Source organism: Oxyura jamaicensis, chromosome 9 (assembly GCF_011077185.1).
Source record: "Oxyura jamaicensis isolate SHBP4307 breed ruddy duck chromosome 9, BPBGC_Ojam_1.0, whole genome shotgun sequence".
Taxonomy (NCBI): domain Eukaryota; kingdom Metazoa; phylum Chordata; class Aves; order Anseriformes; family Anatidae; genus Oxyura; species Oxyura jamaicensis.
This window is the reverse complement of record NC_048901.1, coordinates 24,737,102-24,761,967: the sequence shown is the minus strand read 5'-3', so window position 1 is coordinate 24,761,967 and position 24,866 is coordinate 24,737,102. Positions and strand designations below refer to the sequence as shown.

Here is a 24,866-nt window from a genome sequence, read left to right as displayed (position 1 = left end):
ATGTTCTTTAACCTAGCCATAAAAAAATTACTTAAACACTGGCAAGGACTTGAAGAGGTCAAAAAAGACAAAAAAAGACTTAAAGATTCTGCATCTTTGCAGAATTGGTCTCAAATGAATCTCTAAGCCACAATACTAAATTAAGTCTAACTTATATGCCAAGTACATGAAGTGCTGTAATCAAATCAAGGTTAGAATCTATGAAAAACATATTCTATGATTCTTTTTATAACTGTGTGCTCTATCAGAAATAAAATCCACACATGTACCTGATTCTAACTTAATTCTTCCTCCTTCATCCGCAGTAATCAATGAACACTCAAAGTTATCTACATTCTTTGTAGACTATCAGTGGTCCATAGATACTCCCATCAGGTCTGTGGATTTGTTCTTGTGAAGTATTTGTCAGGGTTTGCTGAAAAAAAAAAGGCATATCTAAGAGCGTCCAAGAGGTTTTTTTGATAACTTAAGCTCTCCCAGATTGGCAGCTCCAAGCCCTCTTCTCACCTGTGACTTTAATCATATTAAAATTTGCTGTTGCAGGGAGGGCACCGCTGCACAGAAGAGTATCCCTGCGTACAGATGGGAGCAGCTGGAGCTGAAAACGGCACCAGGAGGACTCAGTGCTAATAAGCATAAATCCTGAAAGAAGAAATAAATATCAGTGAGAGAATGTGTGGGAGATAACGCTGCACTTCCAGAATTTCATGTGGGAGCCAGCTTATTTTTACTCTCTCTTCAATGTAATGATCCGTTGCAACTTCATACTGCATTGCTACCAAATGAATGGAAAAGGTAAAAGGAAGGGAAGTGCCACTTATTGAGAGAAATGTGTATCCAAAATCTGTTCCAATTCTTGTCAGAATAGGAGGGACTGTATGATAAAGGCTGGAGGCAGCTCGTGGTCAGCATGGTCACATTATGTGTAGTGAATGTCCCCGAGAGAAACAGTCCTGCAAAAGAGAACTCTCAGGCGGATTTCCATGTGGAAATCATCAATTCAGACATAACAGGGACATGTCCAGAACTATGTCTGCTCCCTGTTTCATTCACCTCACGATCCATAGTAAATATATCCCTGCTCTTTCCTCAGCGTGCACTTGGGGGCTCCTCAGGTATACATACACTCACCTCTGCTGAATGCAGCAGAAAGCAAAAGCAGAAGAAATTTTCAAACTAAACTGAATTCAGTTGTTTTGAAAGGTAAACAGAAAATACTTTGGGTAAGAATGACTCTTACCTATATCACTAGTTCAAACAGTGACTCTCCTTGTACATATTCCAACATTTCACCTGCACAGAGATCCACACGGCTGCCAACTGCCTCAAAAAAAAGAAGAAAAAAACCTTTAGCCTGTCAGAAGGGTGAGGACAAGCCTCTCATTATTCGCTCTACCAGTCCCAGTTACTCCTGGACTGCACAAACACATTCTTAAATTTTCCACAACCTTTCAAAGGTGAAAGGAAATAAAACTAGCAGAAAGAAAGAATAAACATAGCTACAAGACACTAAAAGAACTTTACCTCTTTTTTTTTTTATATATATATATTTCTTTTCTTTTCTTTTCTTTTTCTTTTAAAGAGAGAGATCTAGTGGCCAAATGTACATGGAAAGAAATGGAGTAACTAGGGACAAGCAGGTGGGAGTCTGGAAGTGGGAGAAAGGTGAAACCACTGAGTGGTGCTGCTGGGGAGACCTTCATGGGACACGGAGGAGGGGACGGGCAGTGAAGAGAAGGGATGGCAAGAGGCAGCTGCAACATACGATTAGCAAAGGGACAGAAGTGCATCCCACAGCCAAATGTCTCAAGTTTTAATAGACACCTGGATCTGTGTCCCCAGACCATAATATTCTCACCGGGGTTCAGCTAGGTCTCTGCTTCCGATCTGCTGCTGCCTCTCTGGGGCATCCTCCAGCAGGAACTCCTACCACGGCTCAGTGATGAGCCGGGGAGCAGAGGTGGTTGCTGATCTGTGCAGCTCTGCAAGCAGGCGGCAACATGTCCAGCTGGACCAATTCCACCGTTGCCGCCGGCGGATTTCTGATATTCTAGCTGGATGGTTTCATTCTCTTCCTTGCATTAATTCCCACAGCCCTTATGGGTTATTTGCAGGAGGTCCTAATGACTAGCTGGCATAATTATAATCCCTCTTTTCCATAGACATTTGTTGTAGCAGCCAGAAAGTAAGATTTCATTCTCTTTTTGACATCTTCCAAGCCAGACTTTACATGTTTTTCATCTGAGTTTCAACCCCTGGTGTGTGAAATAAGTAAGGTAAGCTGAGCAATCAGTACTCCCTCAAGTACCTTCGCACTGTTTCAGTGTCTCAGGAGTTACATGGGCTTGCACAGTTTGGTTTAAATTGAACATATCTTTAACTGCAGTGCATGGACACATTATATCTTGAGTCATTTTTAGGAGTAATAGGAGTAATATAGGAGTATTGATCAAATAGGAGTAATCTCCTATTTGATGGCTCTGGAAAATCTAGTTGAAACCAACAGCCTTGGCAGCATGTTGCAAGGAATCTCCAGACTTCCAGAACTCAGTTTTCAGGATTTTCCGTAATACCAGCTCAATTGAGGAAAATGCCTTCAGGTTCTAGACATCTTTCTTAGGAGGGAATTTACTCCAATTGTCACATCCCCGTAACTCTACAGGTATCCCAATTGCTGTGTTACAAGTTCAAATGCACAGCTTCCATTTGCAGCAACATTCACGAGTATCTATGGTTCTACATTTTTCCTGCTATTGGCTATCAAAACTTCCAGATGTGAATTAATTCCTGTCTGTGAGGAAGAAAAAATTTATAATCCTCATCGATAGATGGGGAAACTGCATCTCAAAGCGTGATGAGGTCAACACAGCTCTGTGCAAACTGAAACTGAGCTTGCAAGCAAGGAATGGATGCATCACTTCCAAGCACTGAAGCTATTCCTTATTAATGCCCCACTGCCATTATCATCTGATTGGAAAATTTCTAAGGGGGAGTAGCCCCATTTGGGACAGCTGGATATGCATTTCTGTACAGGTGATGGGAAAGACAAGAAAGAATTTTAGAAACCTTTTTTGCCATCACCCACTTATGAACAGTGTGGCCACATAAGGCTATTTTCCAATAGGCAATAAGAGCAGTGTTAATCAAAATTGCTAGACTTTGAGTTGAGAATTTCCAAAGAAAGGGAAAATGCTGATGATAATTGTGTGCTATCCTTTTTTCTCTCATATTTTGATAAGCTTCAGATGGGGACAGACATGAATCTAGATGACCTTAGCTGCACCCTAGACTACACTGCAGGGGGATCATGTCTCAGGTTTTTTTTGGTGGGATTCCAGCTAAGTACACCAAGGTCTACTCCACCTACAAATACATGCAAACTTACACTCTAACATGCCCTTCTGAGTCCCTTTCTGTGCAGACAGTGACTTAAAAGGAAACCCTCTGGCTCACTGTTACACAGACAAGGTCAGAGTTACACCATGTACTTCTTTCTGCACCTGGCAGCTTTGCAGGAATGAAAGCCAAGAAACTAGTGCAGACAGCTCTAGCAGCAGCTATCCACACTGTGAATGTCTCGGCGCAGGGGGTCCAAGCTAGAAGGCACCTCAAGCTGCAATTTGACCCATTTTTGTGTGGCCCAAGAGAGTACTGTCTTTGATTAAATATTCTACACTGCTGCAAACTATTTATACTGCAAACAGGGATTTCTTCAAGAATGTGTACATATGTGGGAGCTGGAGTGTAGGAGAATGTACACGGATTTGAAAACAGGATGCCTTGACTTTACTTTTAATTCCAGCTCATCACCACTTGCCAGGAGTCATTGCCCCTTTAGCAGCTGTTTCAGGACCCAGATGAAAAATATCTGGCAATTTCAAGTCAGCCAATGTTGACAATGCTAACTGCCAATATTACGGGCATGACCTTAGCTGGCAGATCCAATGGATGCTCAAAAATCTTGTGTGTGGAAGTAGGGGCTACTCAATTTTTCACTCCAATATTAAACAAAAGAATTTCAGCTTATTTTGATGTTAGCCTGTCTGAGGAAATTTTGAATAAAAGCTAAAAAAGGACTGTGAACATAGATTCCACATAGTCTCACAGTTCAAAGAGATGCACGTTGACTGAATTATGAGAGAAATACTCACCAAAGCTGTTCACTGCATAAACAGAATTCTGGTGTCCCAGGCCATAAAATCAGCCTTTCATTAGCATCAAATTCACCCCACTGTTTTCTAGGAAAAAAAAAAAAAAAAAAAAAAAAAAAGTTTAAGTTTGAGAATAATAAATATTGCAGTGAGCTCTGCTGGTGTGAGTGTTTCTCCATCAATCCCTCTTTCTAACTGTTTCTAATAATGGGATGCATATTCACATCTATTAAGTTACAGAGGTAATTTGCACCCACTTAGAACTCCATTTGGAGAAGTATAAAAATAGCTGGGTAATAGGAATCTGGACCATTTCTTAAAATGATGATTGGAAATATAACCAGAATAATTATTTTAGTTTCACTAATAACATGAAAATCAGGCAGAAATGTGCGTTTGAACATTCTGTGACAATCTCTTTATTTTAGATATGAACATGGCTCCTGCAAAAGCTTTTTTCACTCTTATGCTACTCCTTCCCTCCTCAGCTGATCATGACAAAAGAAAGGAATGATTTTGGAAGAAAGCAGAATCTCACTCTGATTGTTCCAAGATATCTTATGATTCAAGATCATTGAACTGTCCATTTCAAAGACATGCTCAATGATAGTACCTGCATCTCTGCTACTGTTATTTCACCAGGATGTCACTATGCATGCTTGTAGTATACTAGAATATAAACACAGAATATTATGGATTTAAAAAAAAATACACCATTCAAAAGAAAGGGAATTGAGTAATAGTCTTCAGCACAAATGGTCTGTTTGTATACGTCAGTCCTAATTGGGTTACTAGATCAGAGAAATAGTTCAAATGCCTTTCACTTCTGTATTGCTTCATGATAATGTCCCAGATTTTTGATTTCTGGAACCTTCATTTATTTTAATTACAGACTAGTAAATATTTTACCTCTAATTGTACACAAATGAAATTTGGTGATACATACACTTCATTTAAAATAGAAGGCATAGTATGTGCCATGATTTCTAGTATCTACTGAAGGAAACTGTTATCATCATCTTTTAAAATTTTAGCTACGTAAATTTTCAGCTGAACTGGTTTTTCACACAATGTCCAGCTTCAGCGCAACATTCCAGCCCAACAGATTTTCCATATTTAAAAGTAAGATTTCTTCCTTGTTTAATACATTTTGTGAGAATGTATAAAAGGAATTTCTTCTAAATAATAAACAGTCACAGAATTAGAGTTGGACGTCTTCATTGCACTGTATGGTAGCTTTCCAATGTTTGCACCAACTTACTTAAAGATTTTTCTGCTGAAAACAAGAAAGCATTTGTATTATGTTAAAACCCAAATGAGGGATTTATTTTGTATTCCTCTTTTTTTTTTTTTTTTCTCTCAAAGGTTTTGCAGAAAAGCTCGGCAGAGTGAAACATCTTTGCAAAAGGTGAACCAGCATCATCTGCTTAAGGCTATCAATGAGAGCATCATAGCATTTTGTACGTAAATGCTTGCTTTATCTATGATACAAATGTTGCAAAAATATGTATCTTCATTAAAATATTAAAAATTAACAAGTTCTACCTTTTCATAAAGTAAAGACCGAAGGACAATAAAACTTTTCCCCAGGGATTCCTCCCCTTCTGCAATACTCTGGAACAATACTAGAACACTTTGGCAGGGGCAGTATTGCTCCCTCTGTAAACTTAATTCCCAAAGTTCTTTGACTGCCAAGCTAAATATACAGCCATTAAAGATTTTTTCAGTAGTGGGAATCATTGCACCACCCAAACTTATCTTTAATTCATGTTCTTCCTCTACAGAACAACAAACAGCCTGGTTGATCTTCTCCTCCAAACAAGAAGGTTTTTCCTCCTTAAAGGAGCAAAAATAGGAGGGTATGGCTTGGCTGAAGAACTTTTGTTTAGATTCATGATGGTCTTGCCTCCAGAACTCCCAAATGCAAATTCCAGACAGGAGCTATCTGTCCTTTCCCTCCTTGCAGGGGGAAAGTTTTCCTGTCCTCTTTGGAACTAACTAGAGTCCAGGGACAAAATGGCCTTCCAGGCAGTGGTGCTGAGGATAGCTCAGCCTTGCTGCAGAGATGGAAAAAGTGACACCGAAGTGTGGAAGGACGCTAAGTGTGATATTGTGATGCTTGTATTCGAGATGCGGTATCTGAACTGGTGCAGCTAACTGCGGAAGGTAAGCAGGGAAGATGCCCGCAGATTGAGAAGACACAACCAAGCAGGAAAATTAAAGGTTTGAAGCCAAACCACCTGAATCACACCTCTTTGCAGCTATAGTTGTGATCGTTCGCATGATTGCTACCACTTAAAAGTTTTTAAGCTTGATTTGATCCCTGTGTGACAAACTATCAAATCCAGGAGTCAGTACTACCACTCTATCATAACTTCCCATAAAATTCATGGGTATCAGACAGTCACAAATTCTCCTAAATGAAAGGGCATGAAGTGAAAACCTTCCACAATTTTTGGTAATTTTTTTCAGTAAGAGTGCAATACTTCAATAAGCAGGTGTGCATACCAGGGAAACAACATTCATATAACCTGAGTTATAGCACTGTAATTTTACTTACATCTTTCACCATGTCCCAAAATTTTCCTTTCGCTCTCCTCATTAACCATTTCTTTCAGGCATGCCAGTGTGTCTTCATGTCTCTCCAAAGTAAGTCCTCTTTTCAGGACCTATCTGTAAAACAATTAACAAATAATTGTAAAAATAGTAAGAGTCATAACTTCAGTAATAATTTTCTTCTTTCTGCCATCCAAGCTATCTAACTTCAACACTACCATCAACTTATCGTCCAACAACAGGAAGCCTACAAAGAAAACCCATCAGGAGAAACGAATGTCAGAATGAAGTGTTTGCATGTAGGTTGCTCTTTGTCTGGAAAGCAAAAATGCAAACTGTCTTCTACATAAGGAAGCACTTAAAAATATGATATGCAAGTGCGAGGCCTCACAGGAATCTAACGTTAAATAAGTTAAGAGCTCAAATAAAAGATTTAAACAACATCTGTGCTGCAGAGCAATGTAGATGCTGGCTAATCACAAACCTGAGCTAACTGGGATGGCAGTTTTGTTACAGCCAACACCCTTGAGCCCACTGTGCTGCTTGGAGTCTGCTCTGCTTGAGAGGGCTGGGGATGCTCTGACACTGGAGCATTCACAAGAGTTTCTCTTCTCTCACAGCTACGGTCACAGCTTTGTGAACACATCTCTGATTTAAAACCGTGCTGTGGTGTAGAGGGATTGGTTTAGTGGTTCTATCACAACATCACTACAGAAAAGTGGGCAAAAAACAGATCCTCAGAGGTCCATGTTCAGAGCGGGGCCACACAACGCCTAACCCAATCTCTCTGTTACCAATAACTAAGCTGCATTTCCCGAAGGGAGGCTGAGGCATCCTGGAGAAGACTGACCTTCCTCCCGGGCAGTCAGCTCCTTATGGAGTTATTTGAAGCACCCTAAGCTTCCTTTGTTTGCAGTGAACAGAGCTGTATCACTTCTAAGCAAAGGGCTGTCTGTGCTGCTATGGAGCACCACATCCCTGGTGCCTCTGGCAGGCGGAGCAGGGCAGGTGCCAGAGGAGCACACCACACCTCAAGCCACTGCCCTCACAGCGCTGGAAACACTCAGGCCCTGCAGGGATGATCGTAAACGAACATGACAGTACCTGAGGCCAGATTCATGGGAGAGGAGTTGGCACAGGTTTCTCCTTAATCCTATACTTTTTAAAAAAAATAATAATAAATCATTCTCTTACATTGTTGCTTCAGGTTCAGGCTGTCAGTTGTGTCTCAAGCTGCTCCTAACCCTACCGACCAGGTACTTCTTGTGAGGCTCCCAAGATTAGCACTCCCTTGGTCTGTTATTCCATTCCCAGACCTCCTAGGCTTCCCAGCTTCACTTGTTTCCATCTGACATTACATTGTCAAATTTCAGTGGGCAAACCAATAATCAAGCCTTAAAAACAAGCAAAGCAACAACAACAAAAACCACCTTTGCTTCGACTCCGTAACTATCCAATACACATGGATGTGCATAACTCTCATCTTGCCCTAAAACAAGAAGCAAACCCATTAACAACAATAGACCATGATAAGTGTAAAACAAAGGTAGTAAGGGAATTAAATTTAATTTTAGCCCAATGAAAACAAACCTAAACTAAGAATTTCAACTACTGGAAATGATATGGGGGAGTTGTATTACATTACCGCTACTCAAACGCTTGACTTGTAAAAACAAAAAAAGAACTTCCTCAAAATTCATGCTTCAAAATAATAAATATATGAGATCACTAAGGCCCATCAAATTAATTTATCTTGAAATACATCACTGCAGTGACAAAAAGCAGTTGAAATGGTCTTATTGCAGCTTATAAAAATGTTCTTAAATATTTTTTATTTTCATTTGCTTGCTGGTTTAGGGTACATCAAATGCGTCAGCTTCATCAACCCCAATTCAATAAAATGGAAGCTAGAAGCATTACAGAAATCAAAATCCAATCCCTTGGCAACGGCAGAGGAGCAAATTTCCTGCCCAGACTTCTATAGGTTGTAGTACTTTATATATTGTTACTGTCACCTGAGGACGATGAGGGCAAATTCCGGGATCTAGTTTTATGCCATACATCATTCTAATTGTCATAAAACATCTGGTTTAATGAATGCACTTCTGTGGTAGGTGGTATCCATGCCTTCAGAGGAAGAGTCAAACATGAAGGGGGATCTTCTGAACATATACTGCCAGGGAATGATTTAAAACAAAAAGGATTCCATCATATATTTAGCAGCCTATTCAAAAAGATCACCTGCCCAGATTTAATTCTAGTTTCTGCTTTTGTGGGCATTAATATAAAACCTAGAGACAGCAATAAAGAAAAATCAAAAGTGCTGTCAAAGTAAATTATTTAATTTCTTACAGTTATGCAAGACCCACTAGATTTAGATACAGATTTAAGGCTTTTTAACCTGAATAATTCCCACTCAGCAAAATATGCTCAATGTTTTAAAACCAAATGCTGCTAATTGGATTGCTGTATTGCAGGAGCAAGAGCTTGTAATAAACTTCAGAGGCTTTCTTGTGGAGGAATGCAAAAATGCATCTAATTTCATTTACTCTGAGCTTTAGATCTAAACTCAGCTAAAAGCTTACAGCTCTATTCAGTCAATTTAAAAATCACATCAATTCGGTGGGGAAAAAAAAAAAAACACAACAACAACAAAAAACTCTGTTTGGTTGCACAGTTGTAGAGACGCATAAAACACTGCATTGCAGCCCACTTAAGGTTGAGCTAAAAAAGAGAAAAGTTTTGTGAAGCTTTACAAAACTTCCATAAAGCATGAGCAAAATACTGAGCTGGTGATAAAGTCTCGGAATATGTTTGTGGAATATGACTTAATGGAACGAGTTTTACCGTGAGCACTATGGGCAGTCTGAGCTATTGTTTCACTGGGTTTAGAAAGCTGAACACTACTCAGATCCCCAGGACTTACACGCATTAGCAGAAGTTTGTGAGAAAGTTTTTACAGAGATTTCTATACTGCAATTAGCTACTTCCTTTAGTCTTTAATGTCTATAGGAAACAATTATATACAGTTAAAGTAAAAATAAAGAGTGAAAGTGAAAAGCATTATTAAATGATTTTCCTTTTTAGCAATGGTTGTTCAGTTCTTACTGGGTTCATGGAGGGAATTTGTCACAAAGCAGGGCCCAGCTTTAGGCCCAGAGCTCCCAGTGCATGTGAAGTTCAGGATGTGAACTCACTGGCCAAACAACACCAACACGCACAGTAATTAAGGACACTTAATGAATTAATTCCCTCTCCATGAGGGAAAATTTTCCTTCCACACTCAGAAATCACCTTGATGTACACAGGGAACTCATGTGACCTATGTGACCTGTTCTTTTCTCAGACCTAAGAGGTAAACCTTATAAAAATCATCCTAAATATCCTAATAAACATTTACAATGAAGTTTTTATTTGGAGGAATCTAAAGGCAGTTCTATACCTAAACACAGGAGATGTAAGAAAAGATTATGATGGAAGAGAGGGACAGGACTGAGAATGTTCCTCCCTAACCCATTGATCCCAACCTCAGAAGCACTGGCCAAGTTAGCAGTGCTGTGCTGAAGAATCACACAGAAAACTATTTTCTCTCCCCATGCTCTCTAAACAGTTGAATGAAGTAAAATACCAAGAATAACCAAAAATGTATTTTCTCAGGTCATTGTGGCTGGGTAGCAACTAACAGACACAAACATGTTCTGCTGGACAGCAGAGGGGAACCGTTCCACATTCTCATTTCTAAGACAAGTTTATCTGGGCATTTTTTCCTCAAAAAAACTCTTAATCTGGTATTTCACTTTTTCCAGGTAACAAACTGCTACTGATTTCAGTGAAGAGAGATAGTGATAGCCCAAAATTAGAAAACAACAACAACAACAAAGAAACCAAAGGAAAAAAAAAAAAAAAAAAAAAGAGAGGGGGAGAGAGAGGGGAAAAAAAAAAAAAAAAAAAAAAAAGCATTGGATAACTTTAAGAAGGAAAGGTAATACTTGATGACATCCAGGAGGACAAACACATCGCCTTTGATAGGCATGGGGCGGAGGGAAGCTGAAATCTTGTTTAATGGCAGCGAAGGGGAGTATTTCACTCCGAAGGGCTCAAGTTCTCTATTTATAGTGCAAATAAAGTAGATGCAAGCATAATGTGATGCCTCCTTTAAGAGCCTGCCAGTGACATCCGCAGCCACCTCGAAGGGCGCTCCCAAGCCCGTCCCCACCTCAGCACCCCAATGGAACTGACTTAGGGGAGCAATCGCCCATACCTGATGGGCTGAACTAAAGCAGAGGTGCAGCAAACTGTTGATCAACATAAAACATCCCCCAGCACTCTCATAAAATGAGCTTTTTGAAGTCAGTCTTTAATGGCAGCTGACAGAAGAGGCAAACACGCTGTTTATTACGAGACAGTCCCCCGCTCCCTCTCAATCTCATGCCTCCCATCTTTTTCCCGTACAGTGCGCTGCTGCATATGCAGAAATATCCAGATGAAGAAACAGGAAAATACTACTCTAAGATTAATGTCCTCACCTCTGTGATGGTTTCTAAGCACAGTATGATGTAGCTAACCATTTCTACCCTTATAAAATGATCATGAACTAACAGCTGCAAAAATAACCTGATATTTTTTTTTCCCATGTGCAAGACTTTTTAGTAAAATTATCCTTGAAAGCCACATTAAAACACTGTTGTTTGCCAAATTTCAAATACGTACGAAGAAAATTCTTAAATGTTCATCTCATGCAAGCACAAATATTCCCTTTAAGTCGTTGGGTGTAAAAATAATGTTGCTTTACCAGTACATGGAACATTTATTTAAGCATTTGAAAATAGCCTCTGGTGGTAACAAAATTATGGTCTTTGCCTCACCCTTATTTTCTGATTGTAAGAGGAGTTCATTTCCCTCTGCAACATGAAAGCGCTGAAATCCAGCTCCTTCATAAGCCAAGAAGTCTATAACATGAGTAACTGCCAAGGACTAGGAACAAAATTTGAAACTCATCCACACTGCCCTTATCAAGGGCCTGATTCAAAGTTTCCTGAAACTTAGTTTTCAGTGATTTCAGTGGAGTTCAGAGCAGATGCCAAAAAAAAAAAAAAAAAAAAAAAAAAAAAAAAGCATACACAGATCTTACAAATACTTTTGTCACTGAGTAGTCCTTCTATAAGGTGTAGCATTTGTAGGATTCAGAGCAAACCTATAAGCCCTCACAGCAACTGACACAAGGATATGAAACTCTCTCCATTTCCACCATCACCATAACATTGCTTCATACGATGTCTTCTGAGACAACATGTGTCAGTGCATTATGCAACAGAAAAATTAAACATTCAGAGGTTCCTCTTCCAGACCGGCTGCGTCTCTTAATTCATTTAGCAGCAATGATCTCCCAGGATTCTCTTAAAAAAATAAATGGGTTAAACTGATGAAGTAATTTTAATGTGTGTTGACAAAGGTCCAGAATTAACGTACAATTACATTAGCTAAATTGGGGACTGCTCTGCTCAACCCCCATAGAAATGTTGCTTTCTTTTATTATTTAAAGCTTCTACTAGTATATATTTACATGCAGAGGAAAGAACTACATCAAATGCTAACTAACTGAGAAAACATTTCTGCATTTTCTACAAAACGACACTGGAAAAGCCATGGAAGATGTATTTGTTTCATTTTGATGTTTCTTCTACACTGAATTTGTACATGATATTTTTCATCTTCCCATTTACATCACTGCTTTTTTTTTTTATTATTTTTTTAGGGATGGGTTTTCCTTTCTGCTTTTTTTTTTTTTTTTTTTTCCCTTCTTTAGGGATGGGAAGTGACATTGGTTTTGCTGCTTTCTGCCAGTAAAAATGACAACATTCTTCCACTGCATGACTTGCGTTTGCCTCCTGCCCGAGTTTCGGACATCCTGACATTCCTCGCCAGGCTGTGCCCCCCTGAGCCTCTCCCTGAAGGCTGCAGCAATGTGGAGAGCTGCTCCGAGGCCCACTCAGCCTCGTCAGTTCACTGTCTGCTAAATCTTTGGCCTGTGCTAAACTAAACGGGACTAATTTGACTAGTTCTGAGTTTATTTTTAACTATGGATCGCTGAGCCAGTAAGTTGTGAATCCTACCCAGAGTGTCAGAGTATAGGTAAGCCTGCTCACTAGGCCTGTCGTTTCAATATATGCAAGCAGGTATTGGTAGGGGTGGGCTTGCTCTTGAAACATCGGTTTCTAATGACCGAAGCCATGGAAAAGCAGATAACAGTCTCTATGGTAAACTAGGGAGGTTTTGTTAAAGAAATCAATACCATCTTGAAAAGAAGTTTGGACAGAACATTCATTTATGTCAATGATAAAAATCAGTTTTCAATCCCTATGCTTCTAGCCCCACAGTGACAAGCAGCAACGTACAAGCTAGAACAAAACCTCAAATTCTGATCTTTCTCAGTGATAAATTGCCTATCTTCACTTAAGAGTACAAGGTCACATGGATTTTGTATCTGGTACTGGAAGATAAACTAATGCTTTAACAGTCTCACCAAGGAACTGTTTTCTTAAGGTCAAAAGATGCTTAAAGAATATTATTTTCAAAGACATCTGGTGAGCCCTCATTCCTTTCCCCAAACCCCTCAAAGCACTATTTCAGGTCCCACTGTACTGCAGTGCTTTGACTACGCCGCTCTCACTACAGATGTGTCAGCCTATTTCTTGACTATAAATCACAACTATATTTTAACTGAGTTAGGAGGCAACTGTGTTGTAACGTGGTGTCTTCCAACAGCATGATGTTTGTGGTGTAAAGGGATTTTGAGATGACCACATAAAGAGGAATTCCATTTCAGTGACCTCAGGTTTTAAACTGTGACACCAAAGGCTGCCCCAAAACCCTGTGATGGATACAGACAGTGTCATGATTATGGGAAAAACAAACAAAAAAAAAATAGGAAAAACATTTCTCAATGTCAACACAATAACAAAACAGAGCCCAAAACTTCCAGCATTTTTCCAGAGTCATGCAAATTTCTTAAGGAGTGGAGCACAAGGAGAACCAAGCCAGTTCTGACAGCCCCCCTCCACACACAACAAACAGTACGGCTTTTACTTTACCAGTGGCAGGACCAATTCGACCAACACCTTCTCACCAAGTTTGCAAAATGTAGCTTAGATTCTTCTTCCCCTACCTCACAAAATAGCAGCAGGCAAGAAAGAAGCCCCCCCACACACACACACCTCACGTGAGCTTTGTGCTCTGGGTCAGAGCACAGCCATGGACAGGAGCAGTGAGCACACACCTGAAGAGGCTGCAGCTGTATGAGCTGTCTGTCCAGGAATACCCCCATCTACACATCTCCATGGGGTACCTCATGTCCAGCGTCATTTATACCACTGGTTCTTTTCCATTTAACCCAGAAATGGGGAAGAAAAGTTAAATACATTTCTTTTCCTGAAGTTCCAAAGAGTTGGATGTCAAATGATATGAGAAGATTGAAGAGCTTTACTTTATGAATCATCAATCCAATTTAGAATATACTGTTTCCGTTTATTTCAAGCTGATGTGTTATTGTCTTGTACCTTAGTATATACTTTCTTTGTTTCAATGCAGACCCATAGTTTTTGTGAAGCCAGAAGTTTCATTTTAAGAGTGCCTATTTCCATTTCCTGTATTCTTGAATTGAAGGTCAGGTTAGTAAATACTTTTATATACATAATATATACCTATATATTCCTGAATATTAAACTAGGCCGTGACTGCTGCTGGAAACACCAGGAATTGCTAGGTTACCATCAGAAACAATGAACTGGGATTTCATTCTATATCACTTTTCCCTGTGTCCATACCACTTTAGTCTATACTTCTTCCCAGATAAAATTTGGAAGAGTGAAAAGAAGACTTTTACTGGTAACATAACCCATTTACAAGTACTATAAACACAAAGTTACAGGTTGAATTCTGATCAAGACAACTCTTCTAGGTTGAAATTTCTGGTGAAATAATGCATCAGTCTTATATTACAAATAATCTGAACATAAACAGATTCTATTTTTATTGCTTTAGATAAAATCTTTTTCCACTTTCCAACAGTTTATATAATTTCACACTTACAGGAAAAATTCCAAAAGTTTTTCAAATGGGATTCAGTCACAGCTGCGCTATCATAAATCCAGAAAACTAAAATGTGCTGTGAGACAGTTTGGTTAAACATCATTTTACTTTCCTTCACATGAACCAGCTAGTATAAACATTAACAGCAGGGTTAGGGAACTTTTTCAGAACATGTAAATGGACAGAAAGAGACAGCAAAGACACGAGGAAATGCAGCAATAAAGGAGGCTAGAAGAGGAGACTATGGAGCACCGCAGAGCCAATGATGGGAACGAACAGACAAAGGGAACTGATGCTCTGGAACCAGATGGGCACTGGGAGGAGGAGGGAGGGAGCGTATTCCATGCAGCCAGCTGTGATCCCAGGCTGATGGTAACGAGAGGAACCCAATGGAAACACTGAAGATAAAGATGGGAGCAGGAAGAACGTTTCACAGTTGCATCATCTGTGTAGTTGAGGGACCTATATTTTCCAAGAAAAAAGTGGCAGTGAGCACCTTATAGTCTTCCCAAATCAATTACAGCATTTAAGCACCATTTTCTCTCTCAGAATGCCATTCCTGAATCATGATCAAATTCTCTGTCCTTCATGGAGCACCTCGCCTTGCTGCTGCTCTGAGTTCTGCACAAAGTACGTGCTCACAGAGCAATGCTGCTCATTTATGGCTAAATAGTTTGAAGCACCTAGAAAAAGGGCAAAGCCTTTGCTTCATTTTTGCAAATGATCACCCTGGTCAGTGACACTTTGACACTGCTGCAGCTGTTCTATCTGGTGCAAACAGAAGGAATAAGATGTCATTTATTGCTCAACAAAAGATGTTCTGTGTGACTGTACGTCTGGGGTCTGTGATAGTCCTGCTGCCAAACACCTGCATTTATTCAGACACGTGTGAAAGAATTACATTGTGATTCATATTTATCTTCTCAGACACCAACCACAGTTAGGTAAACCAGTGAAAATTAATTGGGAAATCTGCTTCAACATTGCAGGTGTAACATTCTTCACACATCACACACAAGTCTAAATAACTGAGTTTAAAAAAATAATAAATCAATTTAGTTCAACATTTGGGCAACTTTGCTATAGCAAATACATCGCTTGATGTATTGATGGATAATTTTGTACTTTCTTCAGTTTTGCCTTTTCTTACATATTTCTCATGTCAGTTATTATTTGCCTCTTTTTGTATGACTAGCTAGATTTGCCCCTTGGTTCTCCTTAAAGTGGTGTAACATTTATCATCTTAAATAACTGGTAATCTGTTCAGATATTTTTATGACTTCTTCCAACTTGCTCTGTTGAGATCAAAGCTATCTTATCAACAGAGAAAATGGGTAAATGAACTTCCAAGGAGAGCAGTAATATAAGTAATTATCCACCATGATTTACCAGTTTATTTACAGTGGCACCAAAGCCATCTTTCCTAAAGCTACCAAAGAGATGTGCTGACGCAGTGACCGATCGCAGCCCAGTGTGACCCTGGAGCTGCGAGGACCACTTGCAGCATGGTGGCCTACGCAGGTGCTTGAGCAGCAGCCAGCTGCACTACGAGCGAGAGGCTGAGGTTTTCCTCACAGCAAGCAGCCCCAGCCAGCTAACCGGTGCCATTCAGCCTGTTAAGAACTACCCCAACCCACTCTTTTTCTATGGTATATCGAGTGACTGGTCACCCAGAACCGCTCTTGAATGTGAAATGAGAAAAGAACTTGAACAGTTCACCTGGCTTGGCTGAAAATGAGAAAAGCTTGAACACACATTATTAAACTCAGTTGGTGTTCAAGGACCGTGAAATCATATTGCATCATTTCTGACATTTACACACTTCCTCTTGTTTTGTTCATTGTGTTTGATAAATGACTTCCATATGTATTTTGAATTTAATGAATGCATCAGAGACTTTATTTTCCATAGTAATTACTCCGCAGTTTAAAAACACAATGCAATTCTTATTTTTTCTCTTAAATAAAGGGAAGGAACAAGAACTCTGGGTACCAGCTTCTGCTATGTTTGGTCATTAGTTTTATTCAAGAGGTTTTCCAAGAGAAGAAGAATGCAAGATTTTGTGCTCCAGCTGTAATACATGGTAGAACTAATTCCAACATTTTCTTTAGAAGTACCCATGATGCTGTACAAACTTCAGGGGAAAAAAGCTAGAAAACAAGTATGGTTTAAGTCTATTAGGCAGAAATTTTTTTACTGCTAACAATCATGGTCAATTTACAACAAAAAGGCTAAAAATTTGTATCTTTTATTTTAGCCTAATGTACTATTAAAGTTTCCCATTACTCTTCACCAACATTAATCTTTATTTTGAAGCCCTTATAATTATGTTTTACTAACCACTTCTCTCATCAATGGATACAATGAATGCACTATGTTGCTGAGAGGGACTGAGAGCAAGCATGAAACAGCATCACCAGAAAGCTTCATAACTTTCATTAATATTTGCCTTCATTATTTCTGAATGTGTTGTCTTCAGAGTTTGATCAAGTACCAAAAATTTACACCAACCTAAGTATAAAGGAATGGGAACATGGAAAGTCAAATTTGGCTTCTAAAATCATTATAATGTAAGACATGAATACAAAAAATAAGCACAGAGATGAAGAGGAGGGAAATTACTAAATCTATTGCTAGAGCACTGTTAGAAACAAACAAAAAAAAAAGCCTTTTCATCTAGTACTGCTCTTCCAACACTGACTTCATTGTTGGGGATAACACTGCCAGAGGAAAATGCTTTCCAAGTATTTTATTATAGTCCAGTACTTTAGTTACCAAGCAATCTTTCATGAAAGTTTCCTTTCCATCCTATATTTTCTAGGAATAGGGCTATGACCACTTATATCTCGGCGCACAGGTTATTTTTGAAACAGCTGCTGAGGTTTACATGGCCAAGAGCACTCCTCTTTCAGTCACCCCACCTCCATGTGGTCACATGCTACCGATGTTCACACTTATTTTATACATCTCTACTCTTGATTTACACACATAAGAACAACCACAGTGATATGTCTGTCTTTTCCTTAAGAGTCACAAAGCTGCCAGTTTTTCAGACAACACAGTCCAACAATTCCCATTGAGAAAAATGCTGCAACTCTTGCAATATTTGGGAGCACTTTCTTTGAAACTGAACCCAGGTTTGTCCCAGTGAAGCATTGTACAGGCAATGTATATTGCCTGATACGGTGTGCTCAATTATTAAGCATACCAGTTATTTTATATCTGTATTTAATTGGGCAGCTTAAAAAGAAGCACGACTACTAAGCAATTTTGACAAAAGTTTCAGTGTACTGTCAGTATTTATGGTATATTTCCATTCTTAAACATATTGATTTATATTTAAAAAGACCTTAGAGTTCACCCATGTCTTTTAAATAGGATTTTCACAGCAGTGATGCAGATCCCATAAGCTCGGACGAAGCTTACCCAGCAGTTGTTACAGCACAAGTGTGGGAACGCCTGTCAAAACAAGTTCTCAGGTAGCATATGAAAACTTTCCCTTCATCCTCCCCAGGGCCATGCTTCGTTCCTCCTAAGAATCACATGAAGATATATTGGGGACTTAACAGATAGAGAATATTTAACAGCTGCTTCTCATACATTGGTTCTTTTTTTGCACTTATCCTTTCCAAGTATCTGCAGAGCAGCCATGCATAGACTAAACTTCAATTATCAAATCCAAGTACCTTCAACCAGACCAAATAAGAAAAGATTCAAGACCAAGTATATCCTTACACTTCTCCGTTAAAAATTAACTTTTACACAGGACTTCAGCATCTGAGGAATACACAGCAACATACAGAAATTTCTTGTGTAAAGTGCAAATATTCAACCTAGGAGTGAGAGCTAACCAATATAAGAAAGCTAAACAGAATTTTGTACTTATTTAATCTTTACTCTCTCTACCAACATTCTAGCTAGAATGCCAGGTATGGGGTTATGTTTTAACATAATAAAACCTAACTACAAGGAATTTAACTCGCTTAGATTGGACCTAAAAGAATCCTATTACAAAGACATTGGCAAAGCCACTTCATCACTGACATAAGCCAAATTTGTACATGTAACCCCAGGGCTCTTAATCTAGCTTTATGATTTTGTGTTAAAAATCCGTAAAACATCTACAATCATTTGAGTGTCTGGATTAAAGTCAATTATATGGGAATTAATATAATTCTGTCAACTTCAATGAATTCACATCCACCTTGCAGTAATCCTGAATTGGAAAGTATATAATTGGAACTTGAATCAGGATGCAGAGCATATGGTACACTTTCAGCTGTATTTTGGAAAAATAAATGACTCAGATATTTTCCTCTTTGATTTTGTTCATCTCTTGACTGCTTTTTTCTTGGTTTGTTCACAGAAGCAGAATTTATACATCTGTTCAACAGAAGGCTGAGGGTGTTGGCCATTTGACATTGTCATTCCATTTAGAAACCACAGTCCACTATCCAGTAACTCAAACAAGCTTGCTATTAACTATCCAGATATGTGGCATTTGCTGCCCAAACTGTATCACAAGGCTTTTCACCTGTGTACATCAACCTCTACTCTGTTGCAACAGCTGCCCATGCTGACAGTTGTCTTCTCAATGTTGTTTTATTCCCCACAATAATCTAAGCCAATTAGAAAATCAAAATTGTATGAAATAGAATATTTTTTTATTATTCTGTTTTTTAATCTGAGCACATAGAAAACAGAACACTCCTTGCAGACAGTAGTGGTTGACTGCAATTTAAGATACTACCTTTAGGAACTGAGGCAATAGCTGTGGGAACAGTTCTCTCTCCAAATGTCACTGTGTCCGTGATCTGAGGCACCTAGTTGGAAAGATCCTCAGCTGCGAACTTTTTCGCAGTGTACCCTCTATCCCTTAAATCAGGCATTTATATTTCCCCGTCTTCCAGTGAGCCAATTTCCCGATGTTCTAGGCAGACTGAAAAGCCCAGGCACTTAAAGGAAGGATGGGTGAAGACTAAAGGACTGATCTTCATCTACTTTGTCACTAATTGGCTGGTGTGAAAATCGAAGCGTGTTCTGCACCAAAGCTGATTATACTCAATACTGATCACGACTACTACATAAAAGCTGTGAATGCATGTTATAAAGCTAAGTTCCATGAACAGTCAAAACCACGTTATTTGAACTATTGGATTTTTAGAGTTCCAAGGATCACAGATATATAAAGAAATTAGAGACCTTAAAATAACGCTTAATAGCATTTATAGTACCATGTTTCCCACCTCAAAGATCAGAGGATACGTGATCAACACATCAAAGAGGTCCAGCATTTAATACTGCCTCTGTGAGGACTGAGATTCACAATGTGGACAGAAAATGCACATATACTGGGAAAAAAAAAAAAAAAATGACATCTTCAAAAAAACAACAACAACAACACATTACCAGCTGCCTGAATGTTGTATTATTTTGCACACACAATGATCAGAAGCATATAACAAATTTGTTACCTCATAAAACCAACTAAGAAAGATTTACAAGAAAAAGCCATGAAAAAGGTATGAACAGAATAGCTATTTGGACAAGATTGTTAAAGTGAGATTAATAATCAGTCATGAAGATACAGTAAGAAGAGGAGAACTTTTCATTTCTGAAGATGCCAACAGTATCTAGTGTCACTGGACAAAGGCAGATGTTATGAAAACTGTTCAAAGCCCTTTCTGAACACTCCAGTAAAGTGAAGCCAGGTGAAACTGCTTACTAATAGACTGTGCTGTTATTTTTTCTAAAAATAAAGAATAAAAAAAAAAATCACACTTCAAATAACTATTTGAATGCTAACTGGTCTTCAGCATTTATGACAGAATTTGGCTGAACTGTTGAAGTGGCTTGCTGCATTTATGCATCAGTTCACATCCCAAGGCCATCATCTCACAGAGCGCATAACTAAAAATACGGTGTCTCACAGATGGGGAAAAGGGTCTTTCTGAACAGATTATTGCTTACAAAGTTGACACATAGCACATGTGCATACTGAGACTCTGAACCTAATCTGGTCTCTAAACCGCAGGACCCTGGTGCGTGGTAATTTAGTACTGTCTAGATAAAGAAGTCCACCCCACACCATGAAAGCGAGGCCTGTAATTGTCTGGCTCAGTCTTTATAACGTCACCAAGATAAACCCCTGGTTACTAAGAGTCAGATGCTCACAGAGCTCAAATCCTGGTCCACTCCAGCACGTCACCCCCCGTATTAATGACAGGACATGGGCTGAAGTGCGAAACCTCCAGTAATGAAAGCCAGAGCAATTACAATGCGAGTCAAATGGCTGGGGATCCCCAAGCAGAGCTCTGGGAGGAGCAGTACAGTAAAGGGTACACAGCCAGAGGATGTATGTAGCCTCCCAGCTTTGGGAGGAAAAAAGTGTAATGAAAATACAAGTATTTCTTCAGCTCCTTTAGCATTTATCTGGCACGTAAACAACATAAACAGGTATTTAGCAGTTGTAAATTGACTAAAAAAAAAAAAAAAAAAACTATTTCTGCAAGCATTCAGATGACTTTGTCACCACTTAATATATTTTAAGTATGACAAAAACTAGTAAAGGCTCAGAAAATTAATATCCTCCCTATTACAGAGGCACAACAGAAATCACATTACATTTCCTCTCAGTGAGCTTTCAGACAAATACAAACTTACAAACTATTCTGAAAAAAATAGAGGGGGTGAATGTTAAAGTCTGCAGGCACTTCTGTTTTAGGTTTCAAAGAGTTCAGCCCTGAGAGCTTTCACTAATCATATGTAGTAGAGTTGGAAACAGGCAGCCTCTAAAAAAGGCTTCATGGGACAAATGCATTAACTTCCACTCAGAAACCATGAAGAATTAAGTCTTCCACTCATTTTGCCAATAAATTCTCAACTCCTCATTATTTGAGCAAGGAAATGTGTTACAAAGCCAGCCTCACAGCGGTCCATGTGAGAATGTGACTGTGACAGGAAGGAAAAGACACCTCTAGCACAAGCTCTGATGGATATCAGAAGATCTTATCAGTCACAAACAGATAGAACAACTTTTGTTATCTATACAATCATGGAAGGAAATTTTGCAATTATCTACATTATCAGTAGATACTCAAAAAAAAAACACCAAGAATCCTTCAAAGCAGTCAGCAGTCTGGGCTCTGCAAGGAGTCAACAATTTCCACCAACAAAGCTCTCAGCTCCTTCCTGCACTATGAACTGTGCGTCTCAAAAGTGACCAGACTGGAAAGAGCTTTTGTTCACTCTGTGCAGTGCCCAGCTTTGTGATTTACACAGTTTGCAACTACTGAACTATTTGCACAATAACCAACAGTGACATGAACTTGTATCAAAAACTAAGTAAGGCAGCTAAGATGGCTAACTGGGGCACCTACTTCTAATGACACCAGAACGCTGATCCAAGTGTCACAAGAGAGAGAAAGGGATTAATGATTGCAACTAAATCCTGTGCTTGGTCCTAGAGAGAAAACAGACTGGGTGACAGCCCAAAAGTTGCACTCTTTCTCAAAGGAACCAAAAAACACCTTAAGACAATTGTGGAATTTCCACCTGAAATATAAAGTTGCCCTGTCTTTTTGTCTGGCTTTCACGTGACAAAATCCCAGCATCAAAATCAAGCTTAAACATCAGGTATTGAGAAGAGGGGGTCTGGCACTTACTTGAACTGTATTCAGGACAATGATAAACAAGCTGTTATCTTCAGTATAAATGTCAAGTAAACAAAAATAAACATCATAAAACTCCAGCAGTGGGGAGCGGTAGATATTCTCCAATGTTCAAAAGAATGTGAGGCACTGAAGGGGCAATGAAGTCATTCATATTCCTTATACCAGAATGTGCACTGGGGAGAGGAAAAAAAAAAAAAAAAAAAAGTCAGAAAAACAGCTCAGTTAAAATCCCAAAAAGCCTAAACAAATGAGAAATGCTTTTGTGTGGCTGAACTAACTCTTAGACAAAAGCTGTCCCAGAATAGACACTCTCCACTTCTCTCAGCCTGATGATGTTAGGAGATTGCACACGCCCAGGAATCATTCTACAACTTGAGTCCTGCCTCAGCACTGCCCTTTGTTTTGTAATAGTTGCTCCTTACACTAAGAAGGGTCTAAAACCGCTTGGCACCACCCCCTGGTTTCACACGAGTCAGGTATCTACAAAACAACTTTGCAATCCTTGGCCCTGTGACATCAGCTTTACAAAGCGTATCCGGTCAGATGGCAATGCAATCCTGCAGAAAATCACAACATAACCAACAGCATGGATACAGCTCCTGAGGGAAGCTCTGAAGGAGAATTCTAGATTTGGCATATCTAGAGCCCTAATGACCTGTACTTCTCACCTCAAAGTTCAATAGTCTGCTGTGCTCTGCAGAGATGTAACCTGAAAAAATGGTGGAAGTGCATCAGAAGAACCACAGCCTTTCTGTACCAGCATCAAGTAAATCTCATCCGGTCTAAGGCTTCAAATTATTTTAGGCCTGATGTTGATTTTTATGTAATTTTTGCATTCCATACCAGTGGTCAACAATATCTGCACAGCTGCGGCTTTTGTTGTGTGACTTCCTCAGTTCCTGAACCCTGACAACCAAGAATTATGATTTTCACACACTTGCCACATCAGGCCTTTGTGACAAGGAAAAAGCATCAATATTTTGGTCTTTGATTAACATGAAAAAAATTCAAACCAAAATACATTTTCCTTTACTTTGAGGAACTGGTAAAAACAAGCTCAGGCCAGCTGACCTCACTGTTAGGAGTGGCATTATCTTATTTGTTATTACTTACACTCCTTCCAGCACTGCTCACATCCAACTCTTGGAGATGGTTTGGAACCTTCTCATTTTTAAACATGCCCTCCCGCTATCCCAGACATGAGCTCAGCATTGTTTACTTGTGTTCCTGAAGACACTGGAGCCTGGGTGTGCTGTCAGAAAGGTGACCGAGTACCCTGGGAAGAAAGAGGAATTTTGTTTTCTTCAGGAGATATTTGCCAAGTGCTTCTTATTTGCAGTGTGACTTGAAGCCTGTTACCAGTGCAAGCACGGTCTCACTCATTTATAAGGAGGGCCTAGAAGTCTTTGGTGGCAATACTGGATATCACGCTCAGGATTTGTTTTCTTTGTGCACTGGAGTGCAACTGGAAAACAGTATTATGCTTAATTTCTGTATTAATTTAGTATCCAGTCTCATTGCCCTAAAATAACATCCTTTATTTCTAGTCCCTAACTGTCACCCTGGGGAAAAAAACTCATAAAGTAAATTATGTTTGGAAAATGTATTTTAGCGGCTGTCAAAAACGCACAATTTTAAAATAGTAAGAGCAAAGGCAAAGTGCTGTGGCATTTGGCAAGAAAAAAAGTTCACTCCAAAAAAAAACCTCTTTTTTCATACGCACAATGATTTCTGCAAATAAATAATGCTGTTCTTGTTTATGGGATGATACAGATCTCTTCTGCACACTAGCACAAAAATTACGATTAACTGACATGAAGCATAATTTAGCTTGCATTCTCTTGATTAAGCACCCATTGGCAACTGCTCCTGAACTATAAGGATTCATAATTAACTTGAGATAGAAATTCTAAATATAAATGAAAAATACTAAACCAAAAAGCAGCAGAGAGAAGATCCTCTTACAATAAGATATATTCAACTTACATACCTGGCCTCTTTAATTTAGGGACATGGGCTCGTGAGGAATAGCAGAGATTTGGCTAGAAGTTAAATATTTCTATATTCATCAGGCTTCGTCATGAGCAGCCCAAGGTTGTACCTTGTTCCCTCTCTTAAATTTCTGCACAGGGAATTTTAAGCATCTTTGCAGTTGTATGTACATCTCTCCCACAGATCCAGCTCACCTCACATTCCACTGAGCCTGTTTTCCTTCCTAAGTTTCCCAAACAAACACTCCCTCATCTCCTGGAGAGGCAACCAGGAACAGGGCTTGAAGCTGGAACAGAGTAACACCTGATGAAGTAAGCAGCTTGGCAAGCAGGTCTGTAGTTTAACACACACCTTTCTCTCGGAACTACAGCTGGCTTTTTGTCAGCAATACAGGTAGCAAAATTCA

At 39.2% G+C, this 24,866-nt stretch overlaps 1 long non-coding RNA gene across 5 annotated transcripts; it reads right to left on the bottom strand.

Moving 5' to 3' along the window:
* Window positions 1-1,597: 1,597 nt before the first annotated feature.
* On the bottom strand, window positions 1,598-24,859 carry LOC118171783. 5 transcript variants are annotated; one of them, XR_004753385.1, is made up of 5 exons: window positions 10,002-10,133; window positions 7,902-8,101; window positions 6,712-6,820; window positions 4,152-4,238; window positions 1,598-2,255 (listed from the first exon to the last, which is right to left on the bottom strand). It is a non-coding gene; the product is annotated as an uncharacterized LOC118171783 (long non-coding RNA). The 5 variants fall into 5 exon arrangements; XR_004753387.1 differs by lacking the exons at window positions 7,902-8,101; window positions 10,002-10,133 and adding an exon at window positions 24,812-24,859 and having other exon boundaries at window positions 1,598-2,791; window positions 6,712-6,824; XR_004753382.1 differs by lacking the exons at window positions 7,902-8,101; window positions 10,002-10,133 and adding an exon at window positions 24,812-24,859 and having other exon boundaries at window positions 6,712-6,824.
* Between the last annotated feature and the right edge of the window lie 7 nt (window positions 24,860-24,866).